Source organism: Puma concolor, chromosome F2 (genome assembly GCF_028749965.1).
Source record: "Puma concolor isolate L17-30 chromosome F2, mPumCon1.1.hap2, whole genome shotgun sequence".
Lineage (NCBI taxonomy): Eukaryota > Metazoa > Chordata > Mammalia > Carnivora > Felidae > Puma > Puma concolor.
In genome coordinates this window covers 36,062,699-36,082,601 of record NC_141684.1, presented here as the reverse complement: position 1 = coordinate 36,082,601, position 19,903 = coordinate 36,062,699, and the positions used below count along the sequence as shown (strand labels likewise).

General features: G+C 38.7%; 1 protein-coding gene across 4 annotated transcripts in view; it reads right to left on the bottom strand.

Moving 5' to 3' along the window:
* Positions 1–19,903, bottom strand: part of NCALD (neurocalcin delta) — a 404,040-nt gene that overhangs the window by 68,872 nt on the left and 315,265 nt on the right. Inside the window, exon 1 of one of the 4 annotated variants that reach the window (XM_086695131.1) lies at positions 12,188–12,339. The exons of the other annotated variants lie outside the window; for them this stretch is intronic. The gene's annotated coding sequence lies outside the window, so the exon portion shown is untranslated. Of the gene's footprint in view, positions 1–12,187; positions 12,340–19,903 lie in introns of those variants that run through there. 4 annotated transcript variants of the gene reach the window in all.

Below are 19,903 nucleotides of genomic sequence, written 5' to 3'. Positions count from 1 at the left end.
TATTTTCCCTTTTGGAAAGGATTTGTAACTTCATGGACTGTGTTTCTTACAGATTATGCTTTTTATCGAGTTCCCCCCGCCCCAGGAGAATATTCCTAAAGGTAGAATTAAGTTTCAAGTTCTGGTTATAAACCTTTTATTTCCCCAAAGGTATTTTTGTTTGATTATCTGTGGTCTTTTCTGATCTTCATGAGACAGTTAATTAAGATCCACTAACTTAAAACATAAACCTATACAATTAGAAACAATTAGTTTTTAAGATATGCCGATTCCCCAAACTCACTGTATTTGGTTGATTTAAAATTTTTAATTGGCAATTCAATTTCATTAGAATCCAATAATTCCTGCTTTAAAGAAATTATTACCTTAAGTTCAAATTCTCATTTCAGAGCTCTTTTTCTTCTGTTAAAGTAAAGTAAAATGAATTATAATGCTTTTTAATTTGAAAATATTAATTGTGGTTGTTTTAGGCAGTGGAATTTTAAAGTGCAGTTTATCTTCTTCTTTATATTCTTCTGTATTATTCAAATGTTTGATCATAAACATGTACTGTTACATACTTACATTATTTAAAGGGAGCATTAATAGAAGGCTAATATAAGACTATTTGAGTATATCACTGGGACCAGAAACTCTCAGGTTCAATGCCTTACTTTTTGACAAGCAATTATATGAGCATTATATATATATATATATATATATATATATATATATATATATATATATAATTTATATTTTTACATAATTATAATTATGTATTATATATAATTATGTAAAAATTATACTGATGAGTATTTAAGTAGGTGGTTTGGAAAACATGTTTCAGTCCATCATCTCCATTGTGTGTCTGAAATCTCTATGTCTTGGAACTCTGCATAAACTTTGCCCACTTGTAAGGGATGCCTGGGTGGCTCAGTTGGTTGAGCATCCGACTTTGGCTTGGGTCATGATCTTAGGGTTCTTGATTTCGAGCCCCGTGTCAGCTGTGCTGACAGCTGAGCGCCTGGAGCCTGCTTCAAGTTCTGTCTCCCTTTCTCTCTGCCCCTCCCCCACTCACACTCTGTCTCTCTCAAAAATAAACATTCAAAAAAATTAAAACAAACAAACAAACAAACCTTTGCCCACTTGTCAATCCAAGAAACTTCCAGTTATCTGGGGACTTTTAACAGGGATTTTACTAATTGAAGAGTGTATACAAGAGAAAGAGAAATTATAGGTTTATTTTAAACTTCCCTACAATGTCCCTATTTAAAGAAAGTAAAATGGTGATTACCAGGGCCTGGGACGAGGGGAAAACAGGGAGTTAGTGTTTAATGGGAATGGAATTTCAATTTGGGAAGATGAGAAAATTCTAGAGAAGTATGGCAGTGATGGTTGCCATGAATATGCTTAATGCCACTGAATTATACACTTAAAACTGTTAAAATTTTTTAGGTTAATTTTATATTATATATTTTACCAAGATAAAAAAGCCCCTCTTCTTAAATCCAGACATGATTTAATGTGATTCAGTGAGACCTTTCCTTTTTTTTTTTTAACAGTATCTCAATATTAGTTATCTTTTTGTCAACCTGTAGCAAGACTAAGCTTTGTGCCTTTTATAAGACACTTCGTGATTTTAACAAAGTAATCCTCCTGGCAAGGATGCTGACAGAGATCTTGGTCAATCTTGGTATTAACCCCTAGGCTGTTTTGAGGGCCGGAGGAGGAAGTCAGTCCTTTTTCAAAGAGCAACGGATTGGTTGGAAGTTGCCCAACAGTTTTGAAGGTGAGCATATCAGATGTTAATGATAGTTACTTTTACAAAATGGAATTTAGACCAGAGGTTGCATCTTTCTTAAATAGCTTCTATTTTTGTGAAAACATCTTCTGGAGATGCCAGAAAATAATTTCATGAAAACTATAACTTGCAGTTAAATTTCTGCTCAGTGTCTCTGTAAAGAAATCCCCCAGAGAGTGAATGGTTTGAGTTAACTGCCCTCAGCAACCGGCCTTGAAAGAGAGAGCTCAGGGATCACCAAGTGTTCGGTGGCCATTCACTGATGAAGAGTCAGTGGGTAGCAAGAAATGTCAATGCACACAATGGGCCCAGTAAACAGCATCGATTTCCAAACGTGCACAATTGCCAGCAGCAGTGGTGAGTCACGTTCTGTAAGCATAAAGCACAGCCTTTACTCTCTTTCAGAGGTGGAGATAACCCACTCTCTGTCCTCCACTGCTTTAAAATCCTTATGTCTTTGGAGCCTTAACAATTATATCACAGAGTCAATTCCTGGGAGGCACTGGACGTTAGGGACAGTACTTACTTATTTATATATAATATATATACACAAAAAATATGTATCGTAATCACATCTGCATGTATAATTTACAATATTTTTCCTGAGAATGGGACATTCTAAGAACATTCTGATAGTTGCCAAACACATATATTGATGGCCAGTTTTCAAAGACTCAGATATGATGAAATATACTTGCAACTAAAATTTCACTGAATATAATTTAGTCTTTCAGTGATGACTCAATCAGAAGACTTACCAGGATAATGGAGCAATGTCGCAGGGGTTTTATTATAAATATCAATGATCACCACAGTATAATTCTATGGAAAATGTTATAAAGGCTTCACTTTTTCAATTGGTTTGGGGTTTACGTGAATATGACTTTGCTAAAAACAGATTATAGTTTTAAAACTATGAAGTTGCATAGCTCTCCCTACAGATATCAGCCAGCTAAAGTTAAAAGAGCCACTCACACATCACTGATAGCAAAAGATAATTCCCATTTTTTTAACTTAAAAAGTTAGAACTTTTCTATGAGAAAAATAGAGAAACAGGAAACAACACATATTTGGGACTTTAAAATAACTTGGGTAGGGGCGCCTGGGTGGCTCAGTCGGTTAAGCGTCCAACTTCAGCTCAGGTCATGATCTCACTGTCCATGAGTTCGAGCCCCGCGTCGGGCTCTGCGCTGACTGCTCAGAGCCTGGAGCCTGTTTCAGATTCTGTGTCTCCCTCTCTCTCTGACCCTCCCCCGTTCATGCTCTGTCTCTCTCTGTCTCAAAAATAAATAAACGTTAAAAAAATTTTTTTAAATAAAATAACTTGGGTAGAGCAAAAGTAAACAGGGTTATTAAAATATTACAACACCATTTGACACATACATCACTTACCTGCTCCCCAACTTTCACAAGTTTCCTGCTGTCTATCTGATCAAATCTAGCTTATCTTTAATTGATAAATTCTAGATTCTCACAGACCCACCTTATGTATTGTATGTTTTTTCCTTTTCCCAACTTTTTTCTCAAACCCAGAAGGGTGAGGGTCAGTTTCTGTTACCAGAAGGTACCCATGATGTTTGTTACTCATGGACAGTCCTCTCACTTCTGTTGGTCATGCCAAATATTCTCTCTCCTTCAAGACCAGTTCAAGGTTTACTTCCTCTCTGAAGTCATCTCAATGACACACATCCTTCTAGAGTTAACCTATTCATTCATCACTTACCAAGAGATTCAATGAGTAGATACAATGTGTTGAGCACTACACTAGGCACTATGAGAGGTTGTAACTGAGACATAGCTCTTCAGTCTCAGATGCATATGCTGTCCAGCCTTCCCATTTAGACTAAAACCTGTACAGTTATTAAGGTTGGTTGGTCCTGGTCCTGTATTATGAGTGTAGTATCCTACTTCGTTGGAACATCTGGAACGAAGTGGGACACGTGCTGATTTTTGAAACGTCTGGGTCACTGGACCGCATGTGCCTGGTGTCAATGGTAAGCAAGTGAGAGACAACTGGAGGAGCCATACCAGTCCTTGGACACAAAGAAATCTTTTCATAAGCCTTCAACAACAGGGCCCACTACATGGAGTTAATAAATGTTGAATAAACACAAGCATGAGTGGAAAAACCAATTAACCTTCTAAAGGGAAGGTGGGAAGTCCATCTGGATAGGGTGACATTTAACTAAATAAGAAGACAATCAGGGGTATTGACTTCTTTGCAGCAGAAGAGACAGAGATGCCTCTTTGAGTGAGGACATAAGGGCTACATTTCTGAGTATTCCAAGTGCTAGGTCTGACCAACACATGGAGCCACAAGCCAGTGGGACAGTTGCCATTTTGGCAGCTTTGTAAGACAACTTTGCTGAATGAGCTAAATGTTACCTGGCCAAGAGGAATTCCCTAGCTTTAATGCAAACCATTAGAGCAGAAAAATAGGCTTAGAAGCATTGGAAATGAGCCAAAAGAGAGTATCGAGAAGACAGCCCGATCTAACAATAGAAAACTAGGCAGCAGATTAGACAGAGTAGGTGTGAGAAAGGGAGACAGGAGCTGATAAGAGGACTAAACTGTGACCAAGGGAACATAGCACAGGTACCGCTGTCCACACGGACTCTCCTGTACAGAGGGTCCCAGCCAGCAGAAGCAATGAGGGAGATTTTACTAAGACATACAGTCAAGTCTCAGTGTAGCCCAAATCTTCTAGAATGAGCAATAGCATTACTGTGTAGGGCACTGTTTTGAATTTACAAACAAGATGTGTACCGAATGCCCAGGTGTAATTTGGCAACTGAAATATACTTTCCTCCAGAAATTATTTTAATTAGGTAAGGTACTTATCTGAAATCACAAAAACCTATTTAATCCATATGTACTAAAGTTTAATCCCTTTTACAGGTATTTCAGTCAAAGCTAATTACGCTATATGCTCCAAGTACTCTGATTGCTTAAGAAATAATGCCAAAATTCATGTACTTAAAACAGTAATTTTTATTTTGTTCATGAATGTGTAATTTAGGGCAGGGTTCAGCAGGAATAGCATATCTCTGGTCCACTTGGCAGGAGGAGGGATGGGGAGACCTAAGGGCTAAGGCCTGGCATCCTCTGAAGGCTTGCCCACTCATATGTCTGGCTCTTGGTTGAGGTCTAAGCTGGAAATGTTGGCAGAAACACCTATACATGGCCTCTCCATATGGTCTAGGCTTCCTCACAACATAGTGGTTGATTTCCAAGAGCAAATGTCACATGTAAGAGAAACAAAGAATAGCCCAGAGACAAAGCAATTGTAGCTTTTTATGATCCAACCTTGGAAGTCACCTAGCACTGTTTCCCTGAACCAACTGAACCAATCACAAGCCTACGTACATTCAAGGGGAGGGCAAGGGATTCCAGCTTTTTATGGTGAGTGGCAAGATTCTAGAAGGTGATGTGGGCCATAATTAAATGGCCAATTTTTGAGAGGACAATCTACTACAACATATTACAGGGAAAATAAAATATATTCCACCTTGAAAGGCAATAATGTACCATAGAGAATTCAGAGCCACGGCTCTAGGACCAGATACCTAGAACCCTGTTATATACTCTTGTTTGATGCTAGGCAGTTTGCTTAAGCTCTCCATGCCTCCATTTCCTCATTTATAAAATTGGGATGCTGTGAAGGAAAAACAGTTATTTTGAAAAGAGTTTAAAAGCCTATCTAGCTCCCTAAATGTTAGCTATTATTGTCACCTAAGGGAGACACCTGCCCCAACTTCAGCAGTGGTACTTCATGGTTTCTGGGGAAATGGTGGTGGGAACAGCACTACCAGAGGTAGAAAATTAAAGAGAACAGCTCACATTATTGAGTACCTAAAATCTGTCCCTTACTATGCCACAACATAAGTTGACTTCAAAACCAATAAGACAGGCACTAATATTATCCAGGTAAGCAAACTGTGACTTTGGGTCACACACTTTTGGGTGTTACTTTGGGTAATTTGCCCAAAGTAACACCTGCAAGTGGTGGATGCCAGGATTTCCCCCAGATTAGTTTAACTAGATAGGAGAAGTCCGAATTCCTGGATATCTGCATGGAGCAGAACCTTTCTCCTAAATCTGATTTGCAGCTGAGTAAAACATGAATGGTATTATGCCACTGGGAGTTAGGGTTATTTATTACAGCAGTAAGCCTACGTTGACTGGATTAGTACAGGGAAAAGACAGACATACAGCTGGCCCTTGAACGACAGGGGTTTGAATTGTGCATGGGTCCAGTTATATGTGGATTTTTTTCTGGTAAATACAATACTGTATTATCTCTTCCTTATGATTTTCTTAATAGCATTTTTTCTCTAGGTTTCTTTATTGTAAGAATACAGTATGTAATACATATAACACAAAATATGTGTTATTGACTGTTGATGTTATTAGTAAGGCTTCTGGACAACGGTAGCCTATTAGTAGTTAAGTTTTTGGGGAGTCAAAAGTTCTATGTAGATTTTCAACTGCATGGTGGCCCTCCCAACCTCCAAGTTGTTCAAGGGTCTACTATACTTGGGCACCAGTAACTTAAGGATTCCTTAAAATAAAATGGCTCCTTTATTTGCAGAAGACAGCATATTTGCCTAAAAGAAAATCATTCTTTAGGTCCCTTCCTACCAGTCTCATTTTGCTTCAGAATTAGAAGACAGACAGCCTTTGGCCCACCAAGAATAGGGCTGGGCGTACTGATCTGGAATCCTTGGCACTGATACGAACAGACTGCTCACAAATTAGGTTGGCTGTTCACCAGCTGAAGAATGCTCCTTCTAAGTTTAACTCAGGTGTAAAATCTTATGGCTCCCAGTTGTTTGCTTGTCTCTTTTGTTTTGATGTTTGCTTGTTTATTTGTTTAAAAAATTTTTAATGTTTATTTTTTTGAGAGAGACAGAGCACCAGCAGGGCAGGGGCAGAGAGAGAGGGAGACACAAAATCTAAACAGGCTCCAGGCTCTGAGCTGTCAGCACAGAGCCCGAGGCAGGGCTCGAACCCACAAACCACTCCAGATCATGATCTGAGCGAAGTCAGGCACTTAACTGACTGAGTCACCCAGGCGCCCCTGTTTGTTTTTAATGATAATTCTCATTTTGGCTATACTGGCCAGCATTAGGAAGAAACTTGGGTGTTGATATACATAGGTTCCCTGTATAAGTAGACTCTAAGTTCCATGATGGTAGAGACCTTGCTTGTCTTGTTCACCATAGCACCCCTGGTGTCTAGTCTAATGCCTGGCACACAGTAGGTGCTCGAAACTTGTTTGAATGTACAGAAGACTGAATGTTTGAATAAAAGCTCAAACAAAAATCCGAAGTCCATAAAGTAACCTGGGCTCTTTATGCCAGTGGCATATATCATTCAAAGACCGTGTTGGGGAGGAGCCCAATGCTTCCTATAATACTGTGGATGCAGTAGCCAGTTAATAAACATTTGCCTCCTGTAGCACTTGATGCCTGGGAACGCGTAGGATGGGCTAACTTTTGTGGGATGCTATTTTTTTTTTTTATCTCCAAGGATGTTGTAAATATGGTTGTCACAAAATTGGTTGTGGTTTTAGTTGTATGAATCTGTGGGAGTCAGCTGAGCAGACAACCAAAGAATATAACATTTCTCAACATGTACCTCTAAATGGACAGGGTTTAAATTCATAAAAGTAAAGAAAATCTAGAATCACACTTTAAAATTCATCCTTGCATAAAAATGTGCAGCTTTGGGTTTCTGGCAGTCATTGGGACAGAATTCAGAAAATGTGAACAATCCTTGCATTAGGACAAGCAGCAGCTGAATATCGTTCAGATTAGAGATTTCTTTCCTGCAAATCAAATATAGAACTTTAATGTTAGCTGAGTATACTGCTGTACATTGGTGCAAACTAAATTTTAAAGAGATTCTGTGTCTCTTAATTAAAGGCATTTATAGAAATATGTCCAAAAAAACTAAAGTTCACTGCAGAGATAAAAAGAACAGACTGCCTTTAGTTTGGAGAACACGGCTCCAGTGAATTTAAATATTTATCATATAATTTTTATATCAAAGTCTTAATGAGCACTAACTTTTATGGTATCACTTCTGGAGACAATAAAAAATACTATATTTTGGACTGCTATTTCTAGTTGGATTCCCACCATGGGGGACCATTTAAATAATAGATGATTTCATGAAAAGTAAAGGCACATTCCTTCCTGAACTTAAAATTTCAAACACCTGCCATCAAAGAAGCAAACAGTACATCCGGGAGTCAGAGATTTTAGACCTTTTCCAAGTTTCTCTATCAAAGTTGCCTCAGAGACTCAAAGTCCCCAAAGCAGGTGTTCTTTTCTTGTCCAATGAATTAAAAACATTTGAGAAAAAATCCTCTTTCATAATTCCCCCGAGAACACACGAAGAAAAATTGCTAAGCTTCCATTTCAAATGTTAGGGATTTGGATTGAGTTTAGACAACAGCTTGCACAAAATGTCATAGCTCCAACTCTCTTACGCTGACGTGGGGGGTGCTGATATAATAGAAAGAGTGGCTTTGGACAATTGAAAGGCAGACTTGGAAAGGTAATGATACCTGACATCAGCCAACCTACTGCAAAGCTATCTAGAAACTTGGGCAATATCTTCCACAAATTCAGAGTGACATGAGAATGAGACAGTTGTCTACATAGTCTGACGAAACAATAACATTAACACCTTCTGGATTGTTCTTAAATATCCAATAAGTCAAATAAGATTCTGAGTTTAAATTACTTGGGAAGTGTCTTTACTCCACATTTCATTTTGAATATGGTCCATCCTGGGGACCTCTGGTAGATAAGCCAGCAGGCTCTACCCTGTGTAACGAACTAACGTTGCAACTTACAATTCACGCAATTATGTGCTTTCCATTAAACTAAAAAGTTACATAAGTTCTTTTTTTTTAATGTCTATTTATTTTTGAGAGAGAGAGAGAGACAGAGCGTGAGTGGGGGAGGGGCAGAGAGAGACGGAAACACATAATCTGAAGCAGGCTCCAGGCTCTGAGCTGTCAGAACAGATCCCGAAGCGGGGCTCAAACCTGTGAACCGCAAGATCATGACCTGAGTCGAAGTCGGACACTTAACTGATGGAGCCACCCAGGCGCCCCAAAAGTTACATAAGTTCCTTAATGATCTCATATAATATCCCACATTGTTCATCTAAGTACAGCTTATTTTCTTTGAGTGGATAAAGGTTGCTTTGTAAATAGCTAAGGTCTTACTTCCATGGTCCTTGGTTTTAACTTGCATAACTTGCATTAATACTGAGTGAGTCCTTCCCCTTAACCCCTATCTGATGAGGTAAGAGTTCCTCAGTCCGTGTAACCTAAGAATGTTTACAGATTTCACGGAGGAAAAACAAAAGAAAGTTATAGCTTGGTAGCTGTCTGGATAGATCATCCCTTTTCACACAGAAATTAGAGAACACTGTGAAATTCACACATTCAGAGAATAAAATCAGCTGTGGAACTGAATGTGGAAATGGTGGTGTGGGTTTTGTCCGATGCAGTTCTGTGACATTTTGGCATCACTAGCTTACACGCCATTTAACTCTGGGGTGAATAGAATTCAAAGGGATCCAGGAACTTGGATGGGAAAAATATTCCACTTTTAGTTTTACCAGTCTCAAGCTAAAATTTAGTATTTCTTTTCATTGAAATGTAGGCTACAAACCACACTACCTGTGATTTTGTTGCCAAGAGAAATCACGGATATTCTCACATCACGTTACAGTCGGTATGGATTTTTCTGAAATACCTTTTACACTCATCACAACTTCAAAATTATGGTATTTATACCTGCTGCTAGTTTGTATTATTTAATAATAGATTATTAATAAGGCACATATCACAATTTTTAAAAATCTGGTTAATGTATTTCAATAAGAGTGGTTTCCTTTGTGGTACTGCATACTTTATCTTACGCATTTAAAAGCATCATTCTGAGAAGTCTAGAGGCTCTACTAGGTTGCCAAAGAAGCCTATGACACCAAACAGGTTTGAAAAACCCCGAAACTATACCAAGTATCTAATAATTCAACAGCGGGCTTCAGAGTAAATCATTCCTTGCTGCTATCTTGTGAAGCTGAAACAAAGTTGACCTTGAAATCAGTACAGCCTCATTGCTGTAAATAGGCAATTGTGAAGAAAGTCATTTTTTAAAAATTTTGCCATAAGAACAAAAAACCTGTAGATTTTAGAACATCTAGGGGCGCCTGGGTGGCGCAGTCGGTTAAGCATCCGACTTCAGCCAGGTCACGATCTCGCGGTCCGTGAGTTCGAGCCCCGCGTCGGGCTCTGGGCTGATGGCTCGGAGCCTGGAGCCTGTTTCCAATTCTGTGTCTCCCTCTCTCTCTGCCCCTCCCCCGTTCATGCTCTGTCTCTCTCTGTCCCAAAAATAAATAAAAAAACGTTGAAAAAAAAAAAGAACATCTCTGCAATCGTGGCATATAGGATGCTCTCTTCTGGTGATAAATGTGATCACTGACATATTGCCATCGACACTGACTTGTTCTCATATATTTCACACTGCTGAAATGCAGGGCATTTTATAAGGGCATTGAACACAATCATTTTATAACTTTAACTTAAAGCATCACAGAGGGAGCACTAGGAAAATCTTTGCTATATCTTTGCTATCTAAACTGTAATGATAATTCCTTATTTTTCATAAAAGAAGGAACCATCAAAGTACTCCATCAAAGAGAGTGCTATTAAGTCACAGTGCTACCGGTCCTATTCATGCTCATTTGAAATGTTGCAAATCAATTAACATATTTCTAGGGTTGTTAAGAATGTGGCCTCTGAGTTATTATAATCATGAGATAAATCATATGGTGACATGATGCCTCAATAGATGTGTCTTGATTTAAGCATACTGGACTTTTTGGAAAATCCTCCATGGGGACTCTGGCCAAAGAGAAACTTATCAACTGTCAGTCAGTTAAATGAATTTTCAGTCATTGAAAGCTATTGAAAAATTATTGATGCACACACAATTTTTCACTTATCACTGACTGAAGCGAAATACGGTTCAAAATCCTCATCTCCATCTCCAAGAGTAAAATAAATGCAAACAGAATTCTGAAACTAATTAAGAACAATATATTCTTGCATTGCATTGAGATATAATTCACGTAAGATATATATTATTCATGTACATAGTTAAACCATTATTATCTATCCATCAAAATAGTAGGTATATTACATGTGCTGCTCTAAAATCTGCCTATTTCTCCTGTTGAATTTGTAAGATTTAGAAACCTGATCATAAATGTAGACTTCGATTAAATCGATGTCAGAGGTTTTTTTTTTTTTTTGAATTATCAGCTGCAAAACCATCCAACCTGTGTGCAATGATAGAAAACCCAAAATTACTAAACTTGGGAAGAAAATGAACTACAACAATGCACATAAAACAATTTGCATTGTATACTGTGACAGGAATAAGGAGATAAGAGGCCTTATTAATCACAGTTATCAAATTATTCATTCAAGACCTGGAGCAAAATTTTAGTGACTGTTTATATCTGTATTTGCATTAAAGTGACCCCTACCAGTGATAATTTAGTTTTAGGGCTATTCTTTTCTTCTATGGGTAATATTTCATTTCTTAAATATAAGAACAGCTTACATGACTCCTTCCTTAGTGAAGAGCATCCAATGCCACTCTCCACACAGCTGAATTTTCAGAGGAAGATACTGAAAATGTACACTTTGCTCTAACAACCAAGAAGCAACTGCATGCACACAGGCGTAAGAGGTTCCACCCCAACTTCCTTGGCATAGTCCAGATTATTTTTCTCTAAACAGGAAGCTGTTGACAGTTTCTCTGGTATTTTCAGAATACCCTATTTACAAGAAAAGTCCCAACTTTTGTTTCAAAGTATAATGTTCTTTCCCCGCTGTGCCTATTGTTGCTAATTATGCATGCTGCAAACAAGATAGAAACCAAATTCCAAACTATTCCAGGCTGATTTAGAATGAGGAACAATTGTTTAAAAAAAAAAAAAAAAAGCAGCCAGCAACATATTGCAAGGCTATGCTGGAGTCTTTAAACCCAAAACAATGCTGAAGGGAGGATTCCTGGAATTCAACGGGAATATTTGGCTCAGCTGCAAAATCCGTATCTCTGAATAATGTCATGCTAGCAAGTGTTGAGCAAGAAAGGCTATTATATTTTAACTCACTTCGGAGAACGTTAATCCAAATTTAACCAAATTCCGGAGACTCCACACAAAATTAGCAACTGGAAGCCGCTTCACATTTTTCCCCCCTGGTACAACAATAATTGCTCATGAAGACAAACTTGTAGGAGGTAAAAGAGACGGGAAAACCACAATAAGCTATAAACCATCCAAGTACTGTATATAAAGCAGACGAATTACCTCACACAAAAGAAGTGCAAGATTTAACAGTCCATGCTCTGCAGCCCCTGGAAAGCAGCGGTGCGGCGTGGAGAGCAGCAGCGGTGGCGGCAGCAGCCAGCATCCACCAGATTCTCACAGGCCTTTGACTGTGTGGACTCAGCCACAGACTCTGCCTCCAGCTGACGTCAAAGTCCCTGTCACATGGCCAGATGAAAGCCAAGAGAGCATTGGTTGCCGTAGCAACCACAGAACAGCTCTGAAATTATTTCAATAGGTCATCTGTCACTGTGGGGTGCATGTGTGTGTGTACAACGTGTATACACACACACACACACACACACACACACACACACACGCACACCACAGTCATCACGGACAGCTCCCGGACAACCTCGGCCCCTGAAGTTGTGACTCAAGCTTGCCTATAACTTTCCTCTTTAAGACTTTTATGTCTGTTTTCTGACACTTCCTCGCAGGAAAATGCATGCCACTCCGAAGTTCCCACTGGTCTCGTTATCACCAGCACAAAGCGGGCATCTCTCTTTATAGAACAGAAGGAAAGAAAATGAAAAATTCTGGAGGGGAGGGGGGTTAGTTTTCTGAGCTAATTAAATCTATTTGCAAGCAAACGGATACAAACAGAAACTCAAGGGGAATTGGAAGAAAACAGATCTTAAAAACTCCCTAAGAATCCACGTCGATGTACTGAGACCATGTTAGTGATGGAAAGAAGAACAAGAAACATGGGGTAGCAGCCCAGAGTCAGATGAGAGAATCCAAGGACCCCGACAGCAAGTGGGATGGGGGAAAACGGCTGATGAATTCCAAAGTCCGGCAATGTAAGATGTCTGTGCAACAATGATGACCAAAGTTTCAAAACAGCACCACTTTAAAACGGCCTTGGGAGTACATCGAAAATACTTTTAGACCTTTGCTTTGAGGCCGCCATACAGGTGCCAAATCCTCTCCTCCTAAATGCTCTCCTCCTAAAGGCTATCATCTGAGCCCCTCTGGGGCTCAGTGTGGAGTAAGTGGGTGAATGCCTCATGAACGCCAAGTGCAGTGAAAGCCTACAGTCGCAGAATAAAGAACAGTCCTGCACGTTTTCTAACTTCAGCTTTATTTCCTTTAGGACAACCCCGCGTACTTCTAATTCAGCACACGTGCTTATTTCCTAGTTCATTCTCCTTCTCAATTAACAGGAAACCAATTAAACAAAATGGAATGAGGCCCACAGGAAGGACCCTGAAAAATACACGCAGAAACTGTATACTCATTCAAAGGGAAAAGAGTTAAAAGGTAGGGGAAAAGAGATTGCTTGCAAAACCCGAAGGACCTTCTCATGCTAGTGTTATCAGGATTTCTACTCTGCTTCTTAAAAAAAAAAAAAAACGGCCAGGGCAGGGGGCGGGTAGCTCTGAGGTGCTACAAAACATAAACGGAAGCTAAACCAGCTGAGCAGATTACATTTGTGTCACTCTAAAAGAATGAAATTTCTTCAGAGTCAGAAATTGCTTCTTGTTGAACAATAAGACTAATGTCCAAACTGTGGCTGTAAAATCCTTCTATTCCTTCTTCTTCTTCTTTTACTTCTGTCCCAGCCCCAGCTGGGAGAAAAGACATATTTGTATTTGAAAAGTTATTTTCCTGATGCTATTAGCTATAGCAACGCAAAAGTAAAATCAAGCTGCAGTGCTACAATGATTTCAGAGTTATGACAGATGAGAATTTACCTGTTCGCACAAGAACAATGAGCTTTTTGAGCCCAATGTCCATCTGAAATAGGTCGAGATGTCTCAGCAGGGGCAGGTCAGCCACAATTCACAATTTTGCAGTTTGTTACAGTTATGGTTCTGGGTTTCTGTTCAGAAATGCACATCCTAGTAATGAGCAGAATGGGAAGAGAGGAGAGAAAGTATGTCTTTGTAGACTTCACATGTCCTCTGAGCTGCCTGCTGTAACATCTCCCTGACTCTGGATCCATGGCTGACTTATCGATCAGCTCTTTCTGTAGCTTCAGCATCTGAGTAAAACTGCAGTACCAAGCTCTGCCAATAGGTGATGTCCTCTGAAACAAGAAGTTCTTGGTAATGAAAATTCCTAAAACCCAGGGCTTTAACCTGAAATTCAGCAAACACTGACATCTTTTCCTTTTGAATTTTCCATCAATTTTTAGAGTAAGGACACTTTATACTGACTTGGGCTTAAACTCATTATAAGTCAAAATAATCAGTGGACGGACCTTCAAAAAGAAAAGTGGATGCATGCTTTCTCTTGCATACTTCCAAAATGCTATCACTCATTTTCCCTTCGCAAACTACCTAGGACTAAGAGCTTCTTCTTACAGCTGAAGAAGCTTCCAGTCACCTGCAGGGTTGAAATCATGATGACTGATCTCACTGGTGCTCAGGTTTCTACCAAGTTGGCTAATTAATCCAAATGTAGTTGAAAATATCATGGGACATACAGATGTGGGTTTTTCCAATCACAGCCCATCACACTGAGAGAGTATGTCGTTTAGGTTTTAAATGACAACACATTTTTTTAAGGTGAACATGATTCACTGAATTTAAAAATATCCACTCAAAAACAGTTCTGCACCACAGTTTTCATTTGCTGTATGAATGCCAAGGCTGCCTATTATTAGTCTGACCACTTTGCCAGAAATAACTGATAAATACCCAACAGGGAGTCTGACTTGGGTTCACACACCTGAACTAACAGGTCCTTTGGGTCATGAACAGACAACTAGAATCAGCCTTTCTAGGTAAAAATGTTCCTATCTCCCCATCTTAACATTAGTGGGAAGGCCATGGACGCATTTTTGGAGACAATGGGTTCAAATCTCATCTGGGCAAGTTATTTAAGTCCTCCGATCCTTAGTGCCTACATCCTAAGGTTGTTGTGAAGGTTATAAAGTTAATGTTTTCTAAAAGTCTGACTCCCAGCCATAGGGTAGATGGCTTAATGTGTATGCCACTTCTGACTCTAGTAAGTTTATCTTTCTGACTCTAGTAAGTCTACAAAGACTTTTGGGGAAAGGAGACTCTTATTCATCTCTACAACTCCGTGTTTAGCACAGGGCACAGAACATGATGAGAGCTCAAAAAATGTTGAGTGACTCTCCTATTGGGAAATCACTGCTGAGCAATAGAAAAAAAAAATGGCTCCTTTTTATTCTAAAAGAGAAGAGAATAACCCCTCAACCCCAAAAAAGGCAACGGAAGGAAAAATAAATATTAAAATGTAGACTTATCACAAAATTTTCTAACAAAGAAAGGGTTCAAATAAATTTACCAAGTAAATCAAACTTATCTCTACTAAATCATGAGATAAGTTATATGCCGATGTACTTTATGGCTATTGCTGTTGATGTTGGATAATCTTTTTTTATTTTTAAAAAAATTTTTTTAATGTTTTAATTTATTTTTTGAGAGCGAGAGACAGAGTGTGAGTGGGGGAGGGGCAGAGAGAGAGGGAGACACAGAATCCGAAGCAGGCTCCAGGCTGCGAGCTGTCAGCACAGAGCCCGATGCAGGGCTCAAACCCACGAACTGTGAGATCGTGACCTGAGCCGAAGTCTGACGCTTAACTGACGAGCCACCCAGGCGCCCCTGGATAATCTTTTATATTAACTTACATTAATTGAGTACTGAATACATGTCAAGCATTGTTCTAAGTGCTGTCAAGATATTAAATTATTTACTATAATAATCCTATAAGGCAGGTACGATTCTTTTCCAGATTTCACAGCTGGTGAAACTTAAGCATAGAGATGTCAAGTAATTGGCCTACCTAATACATGGCAGAGCCAGAATCTACACTCAGGAAGCCTGGCTTCATCAATTCTGGGAAATAATTTACATGTGATGCATTCTTAGAAAGAATCGCATTATTTCTTATGTTCATTTTATACTTGAGGATTGTTCTCTATTTTTAATTTCTTACGAGGGAGAAAAGGCCAACTTATTTTTTTCTGCATCTGGGAAGTCTAGTTATCTAATCTCGCTTTGGCCTTAAGGAGTGATATGGCAAGAAAAATCGAATCACGAAGATTTGAATCAAAGAGAACGGGCAAAGTCGTGAAAATATCCTGAATAAAACGGTGCCCAGGTTATTACAGTTTTCACTGAAGCAACTATTTGGATTGCACGGGCTTGGGCAACTTCCGTTGCCCACCATGGTGGAGTTGCGTGTGTTCAAACCAATACTCTCACTGAGATAATAGTAAGAGCTGGATTTTTTAAAAAGTGGTTGGAAGACATCAATGAGTAGTAAAGGCAGACAAATCTGTAAGTTCCAAGATCTCAGATAAAAGGAAAATACATTGATATAAGCCCAACATTCTCTACCTGCTGCTTTTCTCCTCAAGTTATTTTGATACGTGGTGTGGGGCTTCTGGGATTCTCAGAGACTAGAGAGATAAAAATTAGAGTACAAATGTTCAAAAGCACCCAGGAATTGGGGGATTGAGTCCTGGCTTAAAAAGAAAAAGGTACCATAAAGAAGTGATACTAAGTTTCTGAACTGTTTTCCTCTTGAAGTGTTTGCCAATTCCTAAATGATGTCAGGCACTAGAACAAGAAGTAAAGCAAAAAATGCAGCAAAGAGCGTGAGAACGTGAAGGGAGAGGTTAGCAGTCTTGTAGTCCTAGGGAAACAAAAATTGGAGTTCAGGATCCTCCGAGGAGTTGGAGCTGGTAAACACCCTAAGTTTTCAGGTCTCACAACTCAAAGGCAATGCCACAGAAATCATGGAAAACAGGGAATAGATGCATCCTCAGAAAACCCAGGATCCATTCTAGATTTATTACAGTGCCTAGTTGGATCAAGGTAATTTGTCTATATTCTAACTATCTTCTAGAAAAAATTAACCCTCTCTAAAGAAAAATGACATCATACAAAACCTCTATCATTTTTCATACACCAATTCCAATTTGATGCAAAACTATTAATCATGCCAAGAGATAGGTCTAAATCCAAGAGGACAAAATAGAGAGAGATCCACTGGTGAGTCACCTTTTGTAGTTATCAGACAGGGACTTAAAATTAACTGTAAGTAGGGGTGCCTGGGTGGCTCAGTTGGTTAAGCATCTGATTCTTGATTTGGGCTCAGGTCATGATCTCACAGTCATGGGATCAAGCCCTGCATCAGGCTCCATGCCCAATGTGGAGCCTGCTTCGGGTTCTCTCTCTCTCTTCCTCTGCCCCTTCCCCCTGCTCTCTATCTCTTAAAAAAATAAAAAATAAGATAAAAATAACTGTAAGTAATATTTTCAAGAAAATAAATGGCAAGACGGATCATTCAACCTGTAAAAAATTAAATCTATGAAAAAAGAACTATTGAAATTTAAGAACTAAAAAATCCAATAACTGAAATTAAGAACACAACAGATTAGTACAAGAGTACAGAAGATATGGGAGCCTAGGTGGCTCAGTTGGTTAAGAGTCCGACTCTTGATTTTGGTTCAGGTCATGATGCCGAGGTCAAGTGGGATTGAGCCCTGACTCTGGCTCTGCACTGAGCACGGAGGCTGCTTGGGATTCTCTCTCTCCTTCTCTCTCTGCCCCTCTCCCACTTGTGCATGCTCTCTCTCTCTCTCTTCTTCAAAATAAATAAAACTTTAAAAACAAAAAAGAATAGAGAAGATATACCAAAGAGAAAAATAGTGAAATGAAAGGTAGATTAGCAGACAATATCTAGAGTGAAGTATAAGAAGAAAAGAAGAATGGAAAATGCAGAATCAATGTTTAAGAGACATTCAGGACATGATGAAAGGCTAATGTGTGTATTTGGGAGAGGAGAGAGAGATAGGACAAAAGCAATATTTGAAGAGAAGGGGCTGAGAAATTTATAAAATTTATAAAACAACAGATTTAAGAAGCCCTTTATATCCCAAACAGGATAACTACAAAGAAAATCACACGTAGACACATCATGACCAACCTGCTGAACACTAAAGACAAAGACAAAATCTTAAAAGCAGTAAGACTATAAAGTCATATTAAGTCTAAATTTTTTCATGTTTTTATTTATTTTTCAGAGAGAAAGAGAGAGAGAGAGTGTGGACAGGGGAGGGGCAGAGAGAGAGACACACACACAGAATTTGAAGCAGGCTCTAGGCTCTGAGCTGTCAGCACAGAGTCCAATGCAGGGCTCAAACCTGTGAACCGCGAGATCATGACCTGAGCCAAAGTTGGACACTCAACTGACGGAACCACCCAGGCACCCCATAAAGTCATATTAACTCTAAATGCACAACAGAAGATTTTTAACAGTAAAATTCAACAGTAAGACAAACAATCCAAGTAGGAAATCAGCAAAAGACAGAGATATTTCCCCAAAGAATATATACAGATGACAAACAAACACATGAAAAGATTTTCTAACATTATTAACCATCAGGGAAATGCAAGTTAAAAAAAACCATAATGAGATATCACTAGACATCTATCAAAATGACAAAAATAAAAAATTGCGACCATATTGAATGTTGGCAAGGATACAGAGAAACTGAATCACGTATACATTGCTGGTGGGATTGTAAAATGATACAGCCACTACGGTGAATAGTTTGGCAGTTTTTCAAAAGTGTTACACATGCAACCACCATATGACTCAGCAATTGTGCTCCTGTTATTTCAGAGAAATGAAGACTTATGTTAACACAACAGCTTGTATGTGAAAGCTTCTAGCTTTGTGATGACCACTAATTTGATGCTTTCAATGGGCGAGTGCTAAATTTTAGCGTATCCACACCTGGGAATACTATTCCGTACTAAAATGGAACAAAGTACTGATACACAAGAAAACCTGCATGAACGTCCAGAGAATTAATTCCCGAGTGAAAAAGCTACTCTCAAAAAGTCACAAACTGTACGATCCATTTACATACCATTATTGATATGGCAAAATTATAGAAGCAGATTAGTGGTTTCCAGAGAGTAATGTGGCGGTGGGTGGGAGAGAAGTACTTATGTTGTTAAAGAACAACTGAGGGATCCTTGTGGTGATGAAAACTTCTGTGTCTTGACAGCTTCTGTATCAATGTCAGTATCCTGGTTGTAATATTGGATCACAGTTTCACTACCTTTAAGGGAAAGTGGGTAAAAGATATTTGGATTCTCTCTGTGTTGTTTCTTACAAGTGCATGTGAATCCACACTCATCTCAAAATATAAGTTTGATTAAAAACATTTTAAATGGATATAACACAAAACATTTTCAGTCAAAACCTGAGGGAATTTTTTGCTTCAAAAGAATTACACTAAGTTTCTAAAGAGTTATTTAGGCAGAACAAAACAACGTGAGATGGAAACAGAGATACAGAAAGGGCAAATATATACATAAGTCTAAATGAATACTGATCTTATAAAATTATGACTTGTGGGGCTTAAAATATATATAGATTCAAAACATAGGGCAATATTAGCAGAAAAGGGAAGAAAGGATGGATAGAATTGAGACGTTCTAAGATTCTTATATTCTGGTAAAAGTACTAATTAATAAGTCTCTCATAAGGTAAGGGTACACAGTGTAATCCTTGTATCCACTAAAAGACTAACAAAAGAACGAATAGCTAATAAATTAATACATCAGAAAACTCATTTTTAAAATTTCTTGATTCCCCAAAGAAGCAAGAAAGGAGGGGGAAAAAGGAAGAAAATGATAGGAGAAATAGTAACATCAAAGACTTAATCTCAAACAAGTCAGTATTTACCAAAATACGTAAACT